This window comes from Pristiophorus japonicus, chromosome 10 (assembly GCF_044704955.1).
Source record: "Pristiophorus japonicus isolate sPriJap1 chromosome 10, sPriJap1.hap1, whole genome shotgun sequence".
In the NCBI taxonomy this organism is placed as follows: domain Eukaryota; kingdom Metazoa; phylum Chordata; class Chondrichthyes; family Pristiophoridae; genus Pristiophorus; species Pristiophorus japonicus.
This window is the reverse complement of record NC_091986.1, coordinates 163,273,339-163,296,155: the sequence shown is the minus strand read 5'-3', so window position 1 is coordinate 163,296,155 and position 22,817 is coordinate 163,273,339. Positions and strand designations below refer to the sequence as shown.

The following is a 22,817-nucleotide window of genomic DNA, read 5'->3' as shown; positions in this document are numbered from 1 at the left end:
CCACGATGAGGCATGCGGTTGTGAGCCTTGTGGATGTACTGGTAATGTGTAGTGTGATTGTTAAACCTTTGTCAATAAACCAACTAGTTCTTAATAGTTATGTGTTGCTATGAATGCTTAAGCAAAGAACCCATGAAGCAAATACATTACATAAACAAAGCCTCTGACAGAAATAGATAGGAAAAGACGATATTAAGGAATCAACTTGAGGCTGAAGGCGGGGGGGCTCTGGCCTCTCGGCACCTGCCCCTGAGGCTGAAGGAGGTGCTTTGGCCTCTTGGCACCTGCCCTTGAGGCTTTGGGCAGGGCTAGCAGCGTGGATGGAGGGCTAATGAGATGTACCTGACAGCGGAGCAAGCAGAAGGGGGTGATTCAGCAGTTGAGTAACTAGTACCAAGGGGAAGAGATAGCAGTAGTGATGAGTGAAAGTGGAAGAAAGAGGAATGGGTAGTGGAAAGGTGGAGGTTTAAAGGATGCAATAGATGGGAGAAGCATGAGTGATTGGAGGAGAAGGAAGAGAGGGAGGGAAGGGAACTGCTGAAGAGCACAATTTCCTTACAATCACAAAATGCAGCCCGCTGTTGTGTTTCCTTTCTCCACTAAATCACATCACCCACAACCTTGCACCCAAAAGGAAAGAAAAGAGAAGCAAAAAAAAGGACAGAGAAAGAAACAAAAAGGTTAAAATGAGAGAAGAGAAAGAAAAAGCACAAGAGAGAGACAGATAAACAGCACAAAAAGACAGAAGTAAAATAGTCATCCTATTCTCTGACTTAATGTGAGAAATTCCATGTGAGATTGATAGTTTGAAGTATGATGTCTGATGTCTCATGTGGATGCCCTCAAAGTGTCAAAATTATATACAAGAAAAGAAATAGAGGGAGTCATTTCATGTAAATATCATGTGAGGGTAGTGTTGGATTGATCTGGAGGAAGAAATTTGTACACACTGTCAATCATAACAGCAATTAACTGTTAATTAACCTATATTTAGATCACATCACCCACAACGAATATCGAAGCAGTGGCGTTACAAGTAATCGGCTAAACCAAATAACTGTATTTTAGACCCTTGGCTAGCTATTATCAATCCCAAGGGGATCACCTAATTGTGTATGAAAAGCCTTACGACTAAAATTATAGTTGTATGCTATCCCACTAATATTTTCATTGAAAATGTAGAATCAATTAGTTTTATATTGACAATATTAACTTACCACAATTTTAAAAGATGTCTGATGAGCAGAATTGTATCTATTAAAATAATTTATACAAAATGGCCAACTTGTCTGAAGTTATATTTATTTGTAGTAGCCCAAAATATATAAGCTCTAAACAGTATTTCCATCAATTTGGGAGGTTTTCATAGAAGCTTATTGAGATGTCATCTGAAAGTTTTGAAAGGTTTTGGAAAAGTTATTGAGAATGTTAACATGAGTTGAAGTGCAGCAAAAATATAGTATACAAATGTATGCAAGGTGTTAAGACAGACATTAATGAAAGAAGACATTTGCCAACAAGTTGCAACTTGAGGAAGACAAAGGATTGAATCGTCACTACAGCAGACAGACTGGTTTTGATATAGCGATTTACCAGTTTCCTAATATGAAAGAGATTGTATGGGGGAGAAATTTGATTAGCACCCCAGTTTTAAAATTTGACATTTTAGCACCAGGCGCAAACAAATCTTAACTTCTTCCAAATTGGGCTTTAGCACCCCGGGAAGGAAGGGGGCGGTAAATCAAGCGCTAATGACCTCAGTGGGGCACTAACACCAGAGCGCTACCCAATATCAGGTGACTTGCATTCAGCAATCGTCCTTCAATCCTTCACACTGGTTCACTCTAGCTGTTAAAGGGGAGGTTATAATCAAGCTGCAGCTGCTCATTTTCACTAGTGTTACATCTGAAGAAGACCCGAGAAGTACTGCTACAACGTTTTGGTATGGCTGCTGCTAATCCAGCTGTCATTTTAATTTCGTGATTGGAGGGGGCAGTCGAACGAAGGAGGGAAGTGCTCTTCCCGGCAACTGGAAGGAGGCCATTGCCCCAAGTCCTCTGGGCCATGTGGAGGGAAGTGGCAAAGGAGGTGTCAGACAGCACAGTAATTCAACAAACTCTCACACAGTGCCGGAAGAAATTCAACGACCTCAGTTGGGTGGTCAAGGTAAGTACATGCTCCTACATATCAACCTCTGAACCTGTCTGTGCACACTGTGCAAACCATCACTCCCCAAACACTCACCCACCAAACATGTGCAGCTACTCCCATCTCACGTCCTCATCACATGCCTTGCCTACATTCACAGTTTTGCCGAGATAGCGGCTTCCCCATGGTGCAGGGCGCCACTGGCTGCACCCGTCACTTTTCTGGCATTGCCCAACAATCCTGAGGTATTCCGTAATCGCAAAGGCTACCACTCACTTAATGTGCAACCACACACAACAAATCCTTACTGTCAATTCCCGCTATCCTGGCAGCAGCCACGATACATTCATCCTGTGCCAGACCGGTGTGCCAGCTCTCTTCCAGCCACCATGTCAAGCTCTCAGCCGGCTGCTCGGAGACAAGGGCTATCTACTCTCCACCTAACTCACGACTCCCCTCCGCAACCCCAACACTCCTGCCCAGCACTCATATAATGAGAGCCATGCTGCCACCAGGAACATCACTGAGCAGACCATCGGAGTGTTCAAGCAATGGTTCCGCTGCCTTGACCGCTTGGGAGAAGTCCTCCATACTCGGCTGAGCGGGTGTCCCTTTTCGTCGTCGTCTGCTGCATGCTGCACAACTTAGCTATCATGAGGACGCAGCCATTGCCACCAGGCATAGCTCCACCACCTCAGGAGGAGGAGGAGGACGAGGAGCAGGACGAAGAAGATGAGGAAGAGCAGCAGCAACAATGGAGGAGGCAGATACTCAATTGGCCTTCTGGAAGGGTGGTCCACTAGCACCTCATCAGGCTTCGGTTCCAATGAAGTCCACGCTAATTCCCAGTGGTCTGCACGTTCCCATCATTACATCAATTTCTCATTCCATACCAGAGCCCCAAAACTGAAATGAGAGACAGCACCAAATATGCAACATTCCAATTAAATTTATAACAGAAAAAAATAACTGCATATATATATAAAATATATAGATACACAACAGTTAAGTTTACGATTTACCCTTGTGGAAAACTTCTTAACACTACCTTTACCTATTCTACTGCCATTTCGTAGTGTCTCCCAGTGGCTGCAGCACAGCTGGTGGAAGGCTGCTGAGTGTCAGGGCCAGAGATTACAGATGACCTTGCAGGACGCCCTCAACCAGCTCTGGGCCTGGAAGACCCAGCTGTAGACTGCATCACCTCAGGTTGGGCGGCAGCAGTCTAGGCTGGCTGGATGACAGGCAGTGACAAGTGCAATGGTGAATGGCAGTGGTGGGATCAGGAATGCTGTCATCCTGAGAGAGGACAGCAGGTTCCTGCTCCACTGACCCCACTGTCACTCCCCGGGGGCAGCACCTCAGCATCCCTACCAATCTGCTGGAGCACAGATTGGTAGTCTGCTGCGATACCATGAGATCCCCAGTCGACTGTGGTGGACCCAGCGATGATGGCACTGTCAGAGCTCGCGTGGCATCCAGCTGAGACTGCATAAGGGCAGTCTGAGCTTCGATGCCAGCAACCATTCTCTGCATTACAGCACTAAGATGTTGCGTTGCTTCCAACTGTGCTGCAATGGAAGCTGCCACATTGTCCATAACATGCATCATGAGGTCTGTGTCCCTACGGTCTCTCTGGGAATCTACCATCGTCTTCAGACTAGAAATGATGGGGTCCATGGTGTGCGCAAAGCTATGTGCAATGTTGGAGGCGGACTCTTTCACGCTCCTTACCATTGCCAAGAGGCTCTCGGGCACCCTTGCCATTGCACCTATCATCTCGGAGCATGGCCAACACCCTTGTTGTGAACGCCTCCCCATCGAGATCCTCATCGGAGTCCTGTGCAGCAGAACTCGCGCACGAACTCTTCCTGGACGGAGCTGGCCGCCAAGCTACCCTTTCCCCTTGGCCTTGCTGCAGCCCGCTTACCCCGGTGCAACACTCAGTGTAGAGATCTCTACTAAGCTTGCCTCTAACGAACGCATAGTGCCAGTCTCTGAGGTGGTGAGAGATGCAAGATGCAGTGACGTTGTGCTTGGGTCCTCCTCCTCTTCTCCTTCGTTACTCTCATTGGAGGGGCTCAGCGACAGGCTGGTCATCTGCTGGCTGATTATGTGAAAGCATAAAAGCACAAGACTGCTGTTAAGGTGAGGGCAGGAGGGCAGAAATGAAGCAGGGAATACAGACAGTATCAGGAGTTGGAAAGTGATAAAGCCTTCTGATGTGAGAGGGAAGTGGGATGAGAAAAGGAGAGGGATGAAGATACCGTTATTGCCCCCAGCAGAGTCAATGTCACAGACGGTCACAGCGCCCACCTGCTGCCCAATGAGTCGCATCACTCTGAGGCCAGGTCTGAGAATTGCTGGAGCTGAGGTTCACCCCCGCCTGTCCTCTGCTGCTGCCTCCTATTGTGTGCCATCTTGGCCTGCAAAAGAAAGGAATGTATGTGAGTCAGAGTCCAGCTGTGTGTCTGGGAGATATGCCTGCCATCGTTGAATAGCTGTGAATGTAGGCAAGGCATGAGATGAGGATGTGATTTTGAATAGTTGCAGATGTTTGGTGGGAGAGTTATGCTTTGCGCAGTGTGCACAGACAGAGGTTCAGATGCTAGTATATAGGACCTGTTGAAGCTTGTAATCACCATGACCACCCGACTGAGGTCGTTGAACTTTTTACAGAACTGTGTCAGGCTATGTTCCACAAAACTACTGGCCGAGATCTCCTGTGCCAATTCCCTCCATATTGCCCTGAAAACTTGGGGTATTGACCTCCTTCCACTTACCAGGAACAGCGCTTCCCTCCTTTGTTCCACTGCCGCCACCAATGCCTCCAATGCGGCGTCATTGAATTGACAAGTTCTCTCCCTTCGATTTTAATTGGGAGCAGCCATAGCCATGAGGTCTTTCAGTTGGTCTTAGTCGACTTCAGTTGCAGGAGTAGTGAAAATGAGCAGCTGCAGATTGATAGAACTGCTCCTTTAAGAGCTGGAATGAGCCAGTGTGAAGGATTGGAGATGATTGCTGAATGCAAGTCACCTGAAATTCGGTAGTGTCTGGTGGTAGCGCCACTGAGGTCATTAGCGCTTGATTTACTGCCTTCCTTCCTTCCTGGGGCGCTAAAGCCCAATTTAGAAGAACTTCAGAATCCTTTGTGCCTGGCGCTAAATTTTCAAAATTTAAAAAGTTAGCGCCCCGTTTAATTTCTCGCCCCTAGTATCGGTAATGGTGAGCATGAAATTGTCAAATTATAGTAAAAACCCATCTGGTTCACTAATATCCTTTAGAGAAGGAAATCTGTCGTCCTTATCTGGTCTGACTCCAGGCCCACAGCAATGTGGTTGACTCTTAACTGCCCTAGCAAGCCACTCAGTTATACCAAACTGCTATGACAAGAGTACCAGGACTGGAGCAGTTCAAGAAGATAATTCGCCATCACCTTCTTAATGGCAATTAGGGATGGGTAATAAATGCTGGCCTTACCAGTGGTTCCGTGAATGAATTTTAAAAAATCAGTGGGATGGAAAATTAAATTGGCAAGCGACAGGAAGCTCAGAGTCACACTTGCAGATAAAATCTGCAATTCAGCAAAGCGATCACCTAATCTACATTTGGTCTCCTCAATGTAGAGGAGACTGCATCATGAGCAGCGAATGCAGTGCACTAGGTTGGAGAAAGTACATAAATTACTTTCTCACCTGGAAGGACTTGGGTGTCTGAATGGTAATGTGAGAGGAGGTGAATTCACAGGTGTTGCATCTTCTGCACTCGCATGGGAAGATGCCAGGGGAACGACAGTAGGTGTCAGGGGTGATGGAAGAATCGATCAGGGTGCCATAGAGGGACTGGTCCCTTTGGAATGCTGAAAGGGGATTAAAGAGAAGATGGATTTGGTGGTGGGGTTATGTTGGAGGTGCAGGAATAGCAGGAGATGAATGGTCAAATGCAGAGGCTATTGAGGTAGAAAGCAAGGACAAGGGGGACCACATCACAACTCAGGAGGGCAGAGATGGGGTGAGTGCAGAAGTTAAGGAAATGCGACAGACTTGGTCGAGGGCCCTATCTATCATGGTGGAGAGGAAAAGAGAGAATTTGCATTCATCTTGCACCTTAATAGCTAAAGTGCTTCATGCACCACAAATTAAAAGACTACAAAAGCTAACTCCGCCAAGCAAGTGATCTTGGAAACTGAATTAATCTTATACTTTAAACTGAAACCAGCTATGGCTGCAATACTGTAATTCTGTTACACTATATTAAATTGAACTTAACAGTATGCTATTGCTGAAAACCAAATTTATTCTTCTGCGTTTTATCATTTAAATTGTGTTGATCTATGCAATGAATAAATACCTTTTAGAGCTATATTACTGTAAACACTAATACCAAATCTTTTGATGGCACCAACTCTAATGTGGGCAATGTAATTAAACGAAGCAGATATTAGTAGTACATTGAATTGTGTGCAGCCCAAATGTTGATCTGAGGTGAGCTTAGAGTTAAATGGTATTCAGTGCTGTCGTTTATTCATGCTGATTGCCAAACTGTAGCTGTGTTATTTAATTGAATCAGTTTATGTAGGACAACTCATGAGCCAATTTAAGAATTAAATATAAAAACCCTAGACACAAACACAAGTCCAAATCCATTTATCCAAGTATAGACCATGATGCAATAGAATGAAAATACTGCTTAAAAATATTAATTTGTGCGACAAAATTGTGGGTGCGCTAATAGGAACATAGGAACACGAGTAGACCATTCAGTCCCTTAAGCCTGTTCTGGCATTCAATGAGATCATGGCTGATCTGTATCTTAACGCCATCCACCTGCCTTGATCCATATCCTTTTATGCCCTTGTCTAGAAAAATCTATTGATCTCGGATTTAAAATTATTAATTGAGCAAGCATCTACTGCTTTTTTGTGGGAGTGTGTTCCACACTTCTACCATCCTTTGCATAAGAACATAAGAATTAGGAGCAGGATTAGGCCATACGGCTCCTCTAGCCTGCTCCACCATTGAATAAGATCATGGCTGATCACTGACCTCAACTCCACTTTCCTGCCCAATCTCCATATCCCTTGATTCCCCTAGAGTCCAAAATTCTATCTACCTCAGCCTTGAATATACTCAGAGACTCAGCATCCACAGCCCTCTGGGGCAGAGAATTCCAAAGATTCACAACCCTCCGAGTGAAGAAATTCCTCCTCATCTGTCTTAAATGGCCTACCCCTTATCCTGAGACTGTACCCTCTAGTTCTAGACACTCCAGCCTGGGGAAACAACCTCTCAGCATCGACTCCTTCAGAATCGTATGTTTCAATGAGATCACTTCTCATTCTTCTAAACTCCAGAGAATAGGCCCATTCTACATAATCTCTCATCACAAGACAACCCTCTCATCCCAGGAATCAATCTAGTGAACCTTCCTTAGATAAGGAGACCAAAACTGTGCACAGTACTCCAGGTGCGGTCTCACCAAGGCCCTGTACAACTGTAACAAGACTTTCTTACTATTATACTCCAACCCCCTTGAAGTGTTCCACAACTTCTTTCCTGAATGGACTTGCTCTAATTTTAAGGTGATGTCCCCTTGCTCTGGACACCCCCACCAGTGAACAAAAGGTTATCTCTATCTACCCTATCAATTCCTTTCAAAATCTTAAAAACCTCAATCAAATCACATCTTAACCTTTCAGGGAATACCAACAGAGTTCATGTAATCTCTCCTCATAATCTAACTCTTGGGACAGGTTCTACCATTATTTACGGCAGGAAAGCAATTCACTTCACAAATGCAAGAGCTTCAAAGGCCTCTGCTGTGGTAGGTTGTGGAGAATCTTCACAATCCACTGTAGTAGCCAGAACAATTGTTACTTTTAAATTCTCAAAGGGAAGATAGCAATTTTACACCAATGGTTTACATTGTTGAAGCATAAGAACATAAGAAATAGGAGCAGGAGGAGGCCATTTGGCCCTTAGAGCCTGCTCCACCATTCAATAAGATCATGGTTGATCTCCTACCTCACTATCCCCATATCCCATGATTCCCTTAATATCCAAAAATCTATCGATCTCTGTCTTGAATATACTCAAAGACTGAGCCTCCACAGCCCTCTGGGGTAGAGAATTCCAAAGATTCACCAACCTGTGAGTGAAGAAATTTCTCCTCATCTCAGTCTTAAATGGCCAACCCCTTATTCTGTGACCCCCGATTCTAGACTCCCCAGCCAGGGGAAACCTCCTCCCTGCATCAACCCTGTCAAGCCCTGTAAGAATTTTGTATGTTTCAATGAGACCTAAACTCTAGAGAATATAGGCCTAGTCTACTCAATCTCTCCTCATAGGACAATCCCCCCATCCCAGGAATCAGTCTGGTGAACCTTTGTTGCACTCCCTCTATGGCAAGTATATCCTTCCTTAGGTAAGGAGACCAAAACTGTACACAACATTCTAGCAGTGATCTCACCAGGGCCACTTGCATGACTTACTTGCAGTAAGACATCTTTACTCTTATACTCAAATCCTCTTGTAATAAAGGCCAACATCCCATTTGCTTTTTTAATTGTTTGCTGTACCTGCATGTTAACTTTCAGTAGTTTATGTACAAGGACACCCAGGTCCCTGTGAATACCTACATTCCCCAATCTCTCACCATTTAAAAAATCCTCTGCTTTTCTAATTTTCCTACCAAAGTGGATAACTTCACATTTCTCCATGTTCTTGCCAACTCACTTAACCTGTCTATATCCCCTTGAAGCCTCTTTGCATCCTCTTCACAACTTACATTCCCACCTAGCTTTGTATCATCAGCAAACTTGGATATATTACATTTGGTCCCTTCATCCAAATCATTGATATAGATTGTGAATAGCTGAGGCCTAAGCACTGATCCTTGTGTTACCCCACTAGTTACAGACTGCCAACCCGAAATTGGCCCGTTTATTTCTACTCTGTTTTCTGTCGGTTAGCCAATCCTCAATCCATGCTGGTATATCATCCCCAATCCCATGAGCCCTAATTTTGTTTAATAACCTCTTGTGTGGCACCTTATCGAATGCCTTCTGAAAATCCAAATACACCACATCCACTGGTTCCCCCTTATCTGCTCTACTAGTCCACAACCTCAAAAAACTCTAACAGATTCATCAATCATGATTTCCCTTTCATAAATCCGTGTTGACTCTGCCGAATTCTATTATTATTTTTTAAGTGCCCTGTTACCACATCCTTAATAATGGATTCTAGCATTTTCCCTACTACTGATGTCAGGCCAACTGGTCTGTAGTTCCCCATTTTCTCTCTCCCTCCTTTCTTAAATAGTGGGGTTACATTTGCTACCTTCCAATCCACGGGAACCGTTCTAGGATCTATGGAATTTTGGAAGATGACAACCAATGCATCCACTATCTCTATAGCCACCTCTTTCAAAACCCTAGAATGTAGGCCATGAGGTCCAGGGGATTTATCAGCTTTCAGTCCCATTAATTTCTCCAGTATAATTTTTTAATAATACTAATTTATTTCAGTTCCTCATTCTCGCTAGACCATTGGTTCGCCACTATTTATGGCAGGTTTTTTTGGGGTCGTATTCCATGAAGACAGACACAAAGTATTTGTTTCATTTTCCTGCCATTTCCTTATTCCCCATTATGATTTGTCCTGTCTCAGCCTGTAAGGGACCCACATTTACTTTTGCTGATCTTTTCCTTTTTACGTACCAAGAGAAGCTTTTACAGTCTGTTTTTATGTCTCTCACTAGTTTACTCTCATATTCTATTGTCCCTTTCTTTATCAATTTCTTGGTCCTCCTTTGCTGAATTCTAAAATCCTCCCAATCTTCTTCTTGGCAACATTATAAGCCTCTTCCTTTGATCTAATACTATTTTTAACTTCTCTTGTTAGCCACAGTTGGACCACTTTTCTTGTGGGGATTTTGTGCCTGAAATGAATGTATATTTGTTGTAAATTATGTATTAATTCTTTAAATGCTATCCATTGCTTGTCTACTGTTATACCTTTTTAATGTAGTTTCCCAATCTTCCTTAGCCAACTCACCCCTCATACTTACATAGTTTACTTTGTTTAGATTTAAGACCCTAGCTTCGGATTTAACTAAATCATTTTCAAACTCAATATAAAATTCTATCATATTATGGTCACTCTTCCCTAAAGACCATTTTACTACAAGGTTATTAATGAACCCTTTCTCATTGAACAGTACTAGATCTAAAATAACCTGTTCCCTAGTTGGTTCCTCAACATAGTGATCTAGAAAGCTATCTTGTATACATTCCATGAATTTGTCCTCCACATTATTACTGCAAATTTGGTTTGCCCAGTCCATATGTAGATTAAAGTCCCCCATGATTACTGTACCTTGTTACATGCACCTCTAATTTTATGATTTATACTTTGCCCTGCATTACAACTACTGTTTGGGAACCTATAAACAACTCCCACCAATGTTTCTGCCCTTTGCTGTTTCTTAGCTCCACCCAAACTGATTCTATTTCTTGATTTTTGGAACTAAGATCCTTTCTCTGTACTGTATTTATACCATCCTTTATTATCAGGGCTACCCCTCCTCCTTTTCCATTTGTCTATCTCTTCTAAAAGTTAAGTGTCCTGGAATATTTAGATCTCAACCTTAGCCACTTTGCAACCATGTCTCCATAATGGCTATTGGATTAAACTACTAATTTCTATCTGCGCTATTAATTCATCTATTTTGTTGCGAATGCTTCGTGCTTTGACTTTTTAATGTTTCCCTGATGTCACCTTAGTCACTGATGCCTTATTATCTTTGTTACACTCTCTGTCCCTTCCTGATCCACTTTGCTTATTTTTACCCAAAACTCTGCTCTAGAGCCTTGACATTTCTCTTGCTTCTTTTAAATTTACTTTTTCTGAATCTTCCCACCCCCTTCATTAGTTAAATAGTATCTTGAATTTACCTTGACTATAAGAAACATATTGCTTTATGATATTTTCGAATGGAATCATTTTAACATAATTTAGTACTAGTGCAAACTATTGCCCAGGTCAAAAATGCTGCACTATTGGTTATATAAAACTGTAATTAACATCATGATATGTCTAAGAAAATTTAAGAGTGTTGCAACTGATCCTTAGAATTATATCTACAGGGCTTAATATATAGTTTTTCAAACTGGGGTCCCTTGACCTCGAGAGTCCTCGAGGTTTTCAAATTACTGTCCATCTGCTATCAGATTTCTGTATATGTTGACTTACTAGCACATTATTTCTGTTGCTGTCGACCAATAAAAATATTTTTTTCTGCGATTATAATACTGTTTTCCATTAAGTAGCTGACATGGTCATGCAGACGTTCATCAGGGAGTCGCAGCCAGTGTGTCCATATTTACATAGGTCCTCCATATAAAATAAGGTTGAAAAAGGTTTTATCCGTTGTGTATTGTTTTATCTGTTTTGTTTTACAATATATTGGTTACTATTCAACCCGTGAATGCATCAGTACTGGCTTATTTTTACTCGTGCGGACAACCATGCCCCGGCGTTTATTAAATTATTGCTGCTGAAAACATCCTGATTTTAGTTTTATTAAGAGTTTTGAACTAAGTTAGAAACAATTTTTTAAATTTGATCTTTACATAGATGCACACTCAACTAACAATACGTGTTGATGGCTCTCGAACATGTTTGTATATAAACATTAAAACCAATGTGACAAAACTAAAACCACCAGGTTATGCCATTACAAAGCGACATGTTGGCCAATTAAACAGACGCACTGTAAATTAGAAGCCCTATAACCAGGAGTGAAAGAGAACGGTCTTTTCCCTGGAGGAGTTGTCCTCTCGGGTCAGGGAGGCTATCGACTGACTGCCTCTGTCCTCATTCAACCCGCATAACAATGACCAGAAAACCGCAACGTCGGATAAAAAGGCAGCCGACAAGAGCAGTTACTTCACACGGTCATTAGCAAGCGATTTACATACAACTAAAACGCCCGTTATTTCACATGTAACTTTCTGCTGTCACCGGCCTGCCATCTGCTCCCGTCGCCTGGCTGTGACTACGGTGTAATTATTATAAAAGCCGAGTAGCGGCTCCCCGCCGACCGGCTGGATCCGATCGAACAGTGACCACCAGAAACTTAACGGATCCGCCGGAGTCTCTTTTCTCTCTCTCTCGCCGCTCTTACCTCGGGTGAACTGTTTACACCGATCGGGAATTATTTGTTAAAATTACAGGGTTTTTTCTCTCTATCTATTTGTCTTGTTCGTTCATTCGTTTCAGCACCGTGAAAACGCTCGAGCGCCCATCGCAAGCCGAGGATTCCGAGCTCATCAAACCTGATCGCTGGCACGCTCTGATTGACGTGTGCGTTGGCCACTCGGGAGCGTCGGCTCTGAAATTCCACTGTCCCCGACATCCAATGGGAGGACTGCTAAGGAAAGGGCCGTGATCGGGTTCGTGTGACGGGTGCGCGCTGCGTCGGTTATCCGTCGAGCGCGCCGGCTTTCTCCCGGAGCAGGTTTCTCACAGGCCAAATTTAAGGAATATCTTTCCATGTTATCAGGGGAAATCCTCACTTTAGTCCATTGCACCTTTTTTCTCCGGCGATGAAGGACCGTTCTAAAAATCATTATTAGATTGTGCATTGTATGTATTTAAAAAGGGCATAAGGTCTTCGTCAAAAAATTGTTTTAACTTTCGTTTGCCTGCCAAATGTTCAACGCAAGGATACAATTCCCGGAAAACACTTGAATCTGCAGGGTCACAGACCAGAAATCCACAGATGCTGCTTCACCTGCTGAGATTTCCAGCATGTTCTGTTTTTATTTCAGATTCCAGCATCCGCAATATTTTGCTTTTGAATTCTTTCAATCAATGTGCGCTATCTTAACGAAGTGGCAGCGACTGTGTGAAAATCAGCTTGTGAGAAATAGCACTAATCGGAATTTCAATATTACCTTGCTTGCACAGTGTTTCGCCAAATGATATGATGGTCTGGTTTTAGTTGTTCTCTCGAATATTGATGTAGGACTTAAAAGATCTCGGATACTTGAACGTAATGTAGTTATGGCTATGACTCGCTTACGCCTAAAATTCCGCGATCTTTTGCGCTATTTGACTTGGTTTCGCCCAGATTACGCTGTATCTGGGCGGAAATCATGCCGAAACACCAGACCAACTTTGGGTGAGAGTCTGTTAGTAGATTTAATTTAGAAGTGTTCCTCTCTGTTGAATTTTAATATGCGTTTTGTATTACTAGAATCAGCACGTAGGCCACGCTAAGTATTTCTCAACAGGAAAACCATTAGCTCAGCCATTTGTGCATTTCCCCCTCCCCACTCCCTGAAACCCTTCGCTTCTCCTCTCCCTTGAAAAGCTTTCTCAGAGCCCATCAACCTGACTTTAGGCCATTCTTTCTAATTTCTCCTCTGTGGCTTGGTATTCATTTCATTTGCAAATTGCCTTTAGCCATTATTGATAAGCATTATACAAGTCCAAGTTGCTGTAAAAGTATCCTTTTGATGCTTGGTTTCCCTCCAAGTGATTCCAAGTTTGTGATGAGCCAAAAGTGTACTATGGAGCCAATCATGTTGTATGGAGTGGAACAGACCCTGAAGTAAAAGACTAATTTATTAGAGATAGCCTTAAGAGTCTTCCTGTCTGGAACTGAAGTTCAGTAGGGACATCTTCCAGTTGGGTTTTGGTGTCATCATCTGCACTTGGAACTTCTCTTTGGTGAAGCTGTGAAATAGGCAACTGACTACTTTGATGATCGAGACCCCCCACCCCTCTCCCCACCAAACTCTTTAACATTCAGTGGCTCGTTAAGCCAGTATTCTGTTGGCTACATGACCCTCATCATATTGCTCCTCAGCTCTTGTCTTGAGGTCATAAGCCTGTAGAGGATATCATTGGTCTCTAAAGAGTTTTCTAGTCAGTTTTCCTATTCCGTTCAAACAATCGTGGCTCCTTAAATTGTCATAAAATGAAAGGGTCATGGTTGCCTCCGGGAGACCGAGCATTCACTCACAAAATCTTGTACCTCTGTTCAGACCAGCTGGCCATTAATAGACAGTACACCCATTCTATTCATGAAGGCTGCAATATTCATTGTAAGCCACATGCATGCCATCAATAATGTCTTGCACATTGAGGAAACGCACATGGAAAAAATGCAATGCTTTCTTGTACTGCTGCTTGATTTCCCATAGGAAAATTAATGAAGGAGTTGACTGTAAAGGGGAGATGGGAAGGCTTCCTCTCCCACAAGCGGGCCCACTGATATAGAGGGTCGATGCTCGCCCCAGCCCACGTAGCAATTCTCGAAGTTAGCAGACAGAGACGGATGGCAAAGTATAACGATCTTTATTACGAATGTCCGGGAACACCTCTTATCACAGTCGCCTGTGAGTGGAGATGCTCCCCGAACAGCACAATCATACAACTTTTATACATTTCAAAACCCCTCTGTTGCCAGACAAGACCTCCCTAGATTTCTAATTTTACTACCTTATCAGTGCTACTTCTCTAATTGGACTACCTTATTAGTGCTACTTTGGATTGACAGGCCAAGACCCTCGTGACCGCTTTAGGCCGTGACTAGAATGACTTCATTAGGTCGGAATTTGTTATACATTTCCTTAGTGCCTGTGAGTCGCCTCAAGCCTCTTCGCAAGGTCTTATCAATGTCTGTTTAGGTTCTCACATCGTATCCTGTCGGAATATTATTGAATTGATAACTTCTGGAGCCTTGGTACAAAGCCGAAGAGAGGCCTTTTACCTCCTTATGGGCCATTGCAGGAACCAGCACTTTAACCCTTGTCCCGCTGGTACCCCTAATGCCAAATTTCTCTTACATTGACCTTGGCAAAATGATATCTTGCTGGTATAAAGGCACTTTGAGCATTAATTGTAAATTACCTTCTTGTACTTACTCATCATCATCATCATAGGCAGTCCCTCGGAGTCGAGGATGACTTGCTTCCACTCTAAAACTGAGTTCTCAGACGACTGAGGAATCCAATGCGGGACCGACAGTCTCTGTCACAGGTGGGGCAGACTGTGGTTGAAGGAAAGGGTGGGTGGGGAGCCTGGGTTGACATACACTCCTTCCGCTGTCTACGCTTGGTTTCTGCTTGTTCTCAGCGATGGGACTCGAGGTGCTCAGTGCCCTCCCAGATGCTCTTCCTCCATTTTGGGTGGTCGTGGGCCAGGGATTCCCAGGAGTCGGTGGGGATGTTCTACTTTATCAAGGAGGCTTTGAGGGTGTCCTTGAAGCGTTTCCTCTGTCCACTTGGGGCTTGCTTGCTATGTCAAAGCTCCGCGTAGAGCGCTTGCTTTGGGAGTCTCGTGTCGGGCATGCTAACGATGTGGCCCGTTCAGCAGAGCTGATCAAGCGTGGTCAATGTACTTACTGCCAAGCCAATGGCTGGCTATTTTCCAATCAAGCTCACAATATCAATGGTAAGGTAAGCAATTCAATCATTGGAATTTGGCAATAATGATAGTTACTTAACAGAAAAGGCTTGAAATAATGTACTTGCCTTTATAAGTCAGCACCCAATAATACTGACCAGAAAATGACACCTGTGACTAAACAAATCAGGAAGCCTAACTTAATGGATGCAGAGCTAGATATTGTATTGAAAGAGGCAGTGGCTAGGACGACTAAAATGTCTGGAATGACGTTTAACCCTTGGATCTACCATCACGTGAAGAAAGCTTGTAAAAAGTTTGCCAGGTGGTGTCTCATAACAAATGGAGCTGGCATAGCATCTGGAACCGTTTAATAATGCAAATCTAAAGGAGAATATTGTGTTCCATGATCAAGAAGGGAAAGGTAAATGGAAAAGGATTCCAGTCAGAGAAGCAGCAGATAGTTACACAAAAGAAACAATGGCTCGGTTGTTTGGAGATGTTGGAGAGATAATGTAAGGTAACGTTCACCTGGATATATCCTCTTCTGTGTTCGTATATATCTCTCATTTATCCCCAGAGACAATAACGGTTGCTCCTGCTGCAATGAAAGACAGTTTTCAAATTGCTAGGAAACGTGCATTTGGTTGGATAGCAGAAGTAATAAAACCTCGGTGTATCTTAACATACACTGCTGGTGGCATAAACTGTTTAACATTTTGGAAGATGACAAATTGAGGTCTGTATTCATTTACCGCTGTGCAAAATCTTGACCAGAAATGTAGTGTCATGGTACCACCAACAGTTACAGCCTATAATGGTAAGTTCCAATAAGAGCCATTTCGGGATGAGGAGGGGGTCATGCCAAAATGTCACTGTTTTCTTTCACTTTTAATTGTAGTTATTTCTCTCCATTAGAATAGGCAGCAACTTAGAAAAAATATGTGACAGCTGTACATGAACTGTTAGAAATAATTTACTTATTGGGTAAATGGCCTTTTCTTCTTAAGTATTTCTGGATGCTTTTAAAAGGGCTAGAAGTTCGGCAGGTTTGTGCCCGTTTAGCGCCATGGTGAAGCTGAAAAAGTAATTTTTTTTGGCACTAAACAAGTCACACAAAATTTGGCACCCAGGCGTAAAATTTGGCAGCAGTTTTGCACCAGCCCGCTTTTTTAGGCGTTTGTATGACATCAATTGGCGTTATCGCCGGGGGCCAAAAATTTGCCGATATCGCCATTTTTATGGCCTGCCTAAAAACACACCCGAAAAAATCAAGTCTTACCAGGTCTGATCCAGGGAGCACTCAGCGCTAATGGCGCCATCTTGAAAAACGGAGCAGAAGTTCATTGCATAAAAGGATTTGGAGGGAAGGCTGCGTTTTACACAGTGAACTTTATAGGGCTAGACTTTCAGCACATCATCACCCATTTAACGCCCACATAAGCGCTGAGATGCAGGCTATCGCCCATTTTTGCTAAAAAATGGAAACTAGCACCGGATTATCGCCCATTTATCGCCACCCAACTTTCGGCACACATGATTGTGCTGCATCGCCCAAACTAAGTTTTTTTTAAAAAATGACATCATCCACATGCAAGGCCGAGAATAGTGCTGGAAATGTAAACTTGCGCCCGATTATCGCCCAGCTGATCGCCAACCGCAACTTTCGGAACTTTCAGCACTTCGCCCACGTTTTGCCAAAATGATCACTGGCCAAAAATGTCATGCATCCTACAAGGCTACTGTTGGTACTATCACAAGGTGTGCCACCAGAGGGCACAGCAGTGGGAGACTTGTAGGTTACCTGTACAGGTGTGCCTGGCCTAGTATAAAAGGCAGGCCACCCGGTGTGATCCTCGTTCTGGAGTTAACAAATAAAGGATTAAGGTCACTACAGTTCAAGTACAACACATTGCCTCATGGAGTCATTATTAGAGCATCCAAGGACACAATTTGCGACGAGATTATGAACTTTCATGCGAAAATGGCTACCCTTGGTACGTTGCAGCAGTTAACCGATGGTGATGATTGGGACGCCTTTGTGGAGCGGCTCGACCATTTCTTCACAGCAAACGACCTGGCAGGAGATGACCCGGCCACACCGGCTGATAAGCGCAGAGCTATCTTGCTAACCAGTTGTGGACCCACTGTCTATGACCTCGTCAGGGACTTGCTGGCACCAGCGAAGACAACGAGCAAGACGTACGAGGAGCTTGTAACCCTGATCCATGAGCAACTCAAGCCCAAGGAGAGCATCCTCACAGCTAGACACCGGTTCTACTCCCATCGACGGCCCAAAGGCCAAGAAATCGTGAAATTCACCACAGACCTCAGGAGGCTGGCGGCACTGTGCGAGTTCGGCACCCACCTCACTGAAGCGCTGCGGGACATTTTTGTCATTGGAATCGGCCATGAGGGCCTTCTTCGTAAGCTACTATCGGCGGATACCACAGTCACACTGCAGAAGGCCATCTCTGTGAGCCAGTCATTCATGACCTCGATCTGCAGCTCTAGGCAGATGACTCACCCTCAGGACTCAAACTCGACAGGTACTGTGCACAGAGTGGCGCTGTTTAGAGGCTGGACTGTAGAACGTGAACCCTCTCAGGGAAGAGAGAATAGGCCCCCAAATCCCTTAACTCAGAGTCTGCCGAGGATGCTAATCGAGTAGCTCCATGCTGGCGTTGTGGAGGGAATCACAGGGCTCACCAGTGCCGCTTTAAAGACTTTGTAAGCAAGGGCTGCAGCACAAAGGGCCACCTCCAGCGAATGTGTAAGAGAAATATGACACTGTGTCGATGAAGGGTCTGCAGATGGACGTGAATCCAGCGCGGATGATGAAATAATAGGCAGAGAGGCAGCTCAGCCCCACAATGAGGTATACAGCATGTTTACCTGCACCACCGAGTGTGCCCCGTTGAGGATGGAAGTCGAGATAGATGGCGTTCCAGTCTTCATGGAAGTGGACACGGGGGCGAGCCAGTCAGTAATGAATCAAGAAGCCTTTGAGAGGCTATGGGACAATCAAGCTGAACGACCCAAGTTGGTCCCGGTTCAGTCAAAGCTGCGCACCTACACCGATGAACTTATCCCAGTCATTGGTAGTGCGAATATAAAGGTACTTCATGATGGCGCGGTGCACAAGTTACCTCTGTGGATTGTTGCAGATGATAGACCAACACTGCTCGGCAGAAGGCGAATGGAGAAGATCCACTGGAAGTGGGAAGACTTCAACCCTCCAGCGATCGACGTCCTCCACGTTCGGAGGCACAACAAGCCCTCACTTGAGGGTGGACCCGGCACCAGAGAGCAGACGAGCACAGCACCCGAGGCACAGACCGCTCAGCATGACTGCGTGGAGATGATCCAGCTGAGACGACCCGAACGCACCTTCCAGGCTCCAGTGGCAGGACTCCGGAGGAAGAAAATCGGATCCAAAGGCGACTTCCCAGCTTCGGTGGCAGAACCCGGGGAGAAGAGGATCACCGCAGTCGACATTGTGGATGGAGGAAAGATGGCACCCAAACCACGAGGTGAGGTGCTGAAGAAAAAGATGGCCATGGCCAGAACACGAGGTGCAGAGCTGATGGAGCAACACGTGGCACCGAACGGAGAAGAGGATTGGGGTAAAGAAAGCAAGGCTCTCTTAAAGGAGGCCTGCAACCCACTACAATTAAAGGGACAGTTCCAAACACTCAAGCAATGTAATAGCACCTGAAGGTTAGAGACAAAATGTGAAACTGACGATCAGAGTTGTGTACATGCAATCAGCGAGGAAAAGTTGCGCAATCGTGATCGGAGCTACAGAGTAGCCACAATAAGTAATAAAAAGTTGTGCGATGTTTGATTTCCACTGCATGCAGCCAATGCAGCGGGCAGACACCCATCGGGAGCAGACAGGTCCAGCGAGCTCCCTAGTGCTTTAGCCTGTGTCCCGGGGACCAGAGTTATGCACCATGGAGTGTGGCCACAAGCAGCCAATACACACGAGCTGCAGAGCAAGCGATCTCAGCATGGCAATAGGACCGGTATCAATACTCTGCCCCTGATCGGCTCCATCTCTCAGGCACACGATGGCACCAACCGCCACGAGCCTGAAAGAGCAAACTGTGCTAAGACACAGCACCCAGACCCCATCGCCACCAAGGCCATACACGGAAACTGTAAAGTCCTGTCCCCTCAGTACAGATTCACACGAGGCATGTAGTGAAGTCAAGGTCACTCTGGACCTGCACCTTTATTTCACAGCTCTGGAATGCTGCACTTGCCTAAGACCTGTCCTTATATACCTGTCTCTTGCAAGTGCACCCCTGGTGGTAAGGTATGCTGATGGTTACAGGTCATATCTTATTGTAGTCATGTATAGCATGTTAGGATACAGTTATATATAATAATGTAAGATACATGACATCACCCTCCCCCAAGGTCTTATTGTCTTTATAGGTTCAGTCTCTCAGGTGGTCTACGCTCTCACGTGGCGCGTCTGAGTTGTGGTTCAGTTGTTTGCCTTGGTGTCTGTTTTTCTTTGGGTGTGGTTGCTGGTATCTCGCCTGGGCTGTCTGTTTTGATTGGTGTGATTGTTGTTGACTCGCCTGGGCTGTCTGTTGGGATTGCCCTTTCCTCAGGTTGTTCCCTCAGTCTGTCCACCAGGTGTGGTGCGAGTTCCACATTGTAGTCTGCCTCTAGTTCCGCAGTATTGTTGGTAAATCTGCTTTTGACTTGATCTGCATGCCTCCGGCAGGTTTTGCCATTGTCCATTTGTACTACCAGTAGCCTGTTTCCTTCCTTGCCCGTTACTGTCCCTGCAAGCCATTTGGGACCCCTGCCATAGTTTAGTACAAACACTTTGTCCCCTATCTCATTCCATCTCCCCCTCAAATTTCTGTCATGGTACTCAGTCAGCTTACGGCGCTTTGCCTCAACGATTTTGTGTATGTCTGGGAGGATCAATGAGAGCCTTGTTTTTAAAGTCCTTTTCATCAACAGTTGCGCGGGGGGGGGATCCCAGTCAGTGAGTGCGGACGAGATCTGTATGCCAGCAGCAGTCGCGACAGGCGACCCTGCAGCGTGGGACCTTGGATTTTAGTATAATCGTAGGACGCCAACATGAGTGCCCACCGTTGAATTTGCGCCGAGGCGTCGGCGTTTATTGCCTTGCTCTCGGATAGGAGGAACATGAGGGGCTTGTGGTCGGTTTCTAACGCGAACTTGGCCCCGAAAAGGTATTGGTGCATCTTTTTGACACCATACACGCATGCGAGCTCCTCCTTGTCTACCATTCCGTACCCGCGCTCCGCCCGCGAAAGTGACTTGGAAGCATAAGCTATGGGTTGTAACATGCCCGCACTATTGACATGTTGCAAAACGCACCCGACCCCATACGCTGACGCATCGCATGTGCGAACTAGCTTTTTACCTGGATCAAAGAAAGTCAGAACACTGTTGGAACACAGAAGGTTGCGTGCCTTATTGAAAGCGCGTTCCTGGGCATCCCTCCAAAACCAATCGCACCCCTTCCTGAGTAGCACGTGGAGAGGCTCCAGCAGCGTGCTTAAGTTCTGCATAAAGTTCCCAAAGTAATTGAGTAGCCCGAGAAAGGCGCGCAGTTCTGAGACATTCCGGGGCCTGGCTGCCAGGCGAATTGCTTCTGTTTTGGACTCTGTTGGGCGGATTCCATCAGCGGCAATCCTTCTGTCCAAAAATTCAACTTCGGGTGCGAGAAACAGGCACTTAGATTTCTTGACTCGTAGGCCTACCCGATCCAACCGCTTTAGTACTTCCTCCAAATTACGGAGATGGGAGTTGGTGTCCCTGCCCGTGATAAGTATGTCGTCTTGAAATACAACCGTCCCCGGGATGGACTTGAGCAGACTCTCCATGTTGCGCTGGAATATGGCAGCTGCCGACCTGATGCCGAATGGGCATCAATTGTACATGAAAAGGCCTCGCTGTGTGTTGATGGTGGTGAGTAGCTTGGATTCCTCGGTCAATTCTTGCGTCATAAACGCAGATGTGAGGTCTAATTTTGACAAAAGTTTACCTCCAGCCAATGTGGCAAATAAGCCCTCCGCTCTAGGCAGCGGGTACTGGTCCTGTAGGGAGACTCTGTTTATGGTAGATTTGTAGTCCCCACAGATTTGTACGGATCCATCAGGCTTCATGACTGGGACGATGGGACTTGCCCAGTCGCTAAATTCCACAGGTGATATAATGCCTTCCCGCAGAAGCCTGTCTAGTTCGTGTTCAATCTTTTCCCTCATCACGTAGGGTACAGCTCTGGCCTTGTGATGAACCGGTCTAGCATCCTGTGTGATGTAGATTTTGACTTTGGCCCCTTTGGAAGTGCCCACACCTGGCTGAAAGAGATGTTCAAATCGCTTTATAACTGTTGAGCAGGAGGTCCGTTCCTCTAATGACATGGCATGGACATCATCCCATTTCCAGTTTAGTTTTGCCAGCCAGCTTCTCCCCAGCAGTGCCGGGGGGTCTCCGGGGACAATCCATAGGGGAAGTCGGTTCACTGTCCCTTTGTGTGTGACAGAGAGCATGGCGCTGCCGAGGACTGGTACGATTTCTTTGGTATAGGTCCTTAGTTTGGAGTCGACCCTTGTGAGTTTTGGTCTGTCTCTTTTATGCGGCCACAGTTGTTCAAATTGTTGAGCGCCCATGAGAGATTGACTCGTTCCCGTATCCAGCTCCATGTTGACAGGTATCCCGTTGAGTAGGACCCTCATCATTATAGGAGGCATCCTGTTGTAGGAGCAGCGACCATTGATCGTGTTGACTCGCTGTACATCGGTGTCCCGGGTACTGTCCCCACCATCTTCTGGTCCGCTTTCCGACCCATCCGATTCATATACCAGCCGAGCTGCCATTTTTTTGCACATGCGGGCCAAATGCCCTGTATATTCACAGTTCCTGCAAACAGCCTGCTGAAATCAACATCCCCTTGACGAGTGCCCACCCCCACACCTCCAGCACAGACCAGTTCCATTGTTCAAAGTGTTCCCAAAGAATGAGCTGCATCTGGCTGATCTCTCTTGAGCTTCTCTCAGTTTGTAGTTGATTGCTTGCATTGTGGGTTGATGAGGTGTGAATGGCTGTTCCTGTGGCCCTTGATGGCTTCTGGTGCCACTGCCTGCTGTCGAGAGCCTGTTCTCCCGGTTTTGTCTGTGTGTGGGGGTAGCAGCTTGTTTATTGCTGTGAACTTCTTGTTCCGATATTTCGTTAGTTGTCGTACCTGCAATGTAA

The 22,817-nt window shown here is 45.3% G+C and overlaps 1 protein-coding gene across 3 annotated transcripts in view; it reads right to left on the bottom strand.

The window, feature by feature from the left end:
- Nucleotides 1-12,475, bottom strand: part of wasf3b (WASP family member 3b) — a 168,980-nt gene extending 156,505 nt beyond the window's left edge. For all 3 annotated transcript variants that reach the window (XM_070892274.1, XM_070892278.1, XM_070892275.1), the window contains exon 1: nt 12,337-12,475. The gene's annotated coding sequence lies outside the window, so the exon portion shown is untranslated. The remainder of the gene's footprint in view (nt 1-12,336) is intronic.
- Between the last annotated feature and the right edge of the window lie 10,342 nt (nt 12,476-22,817).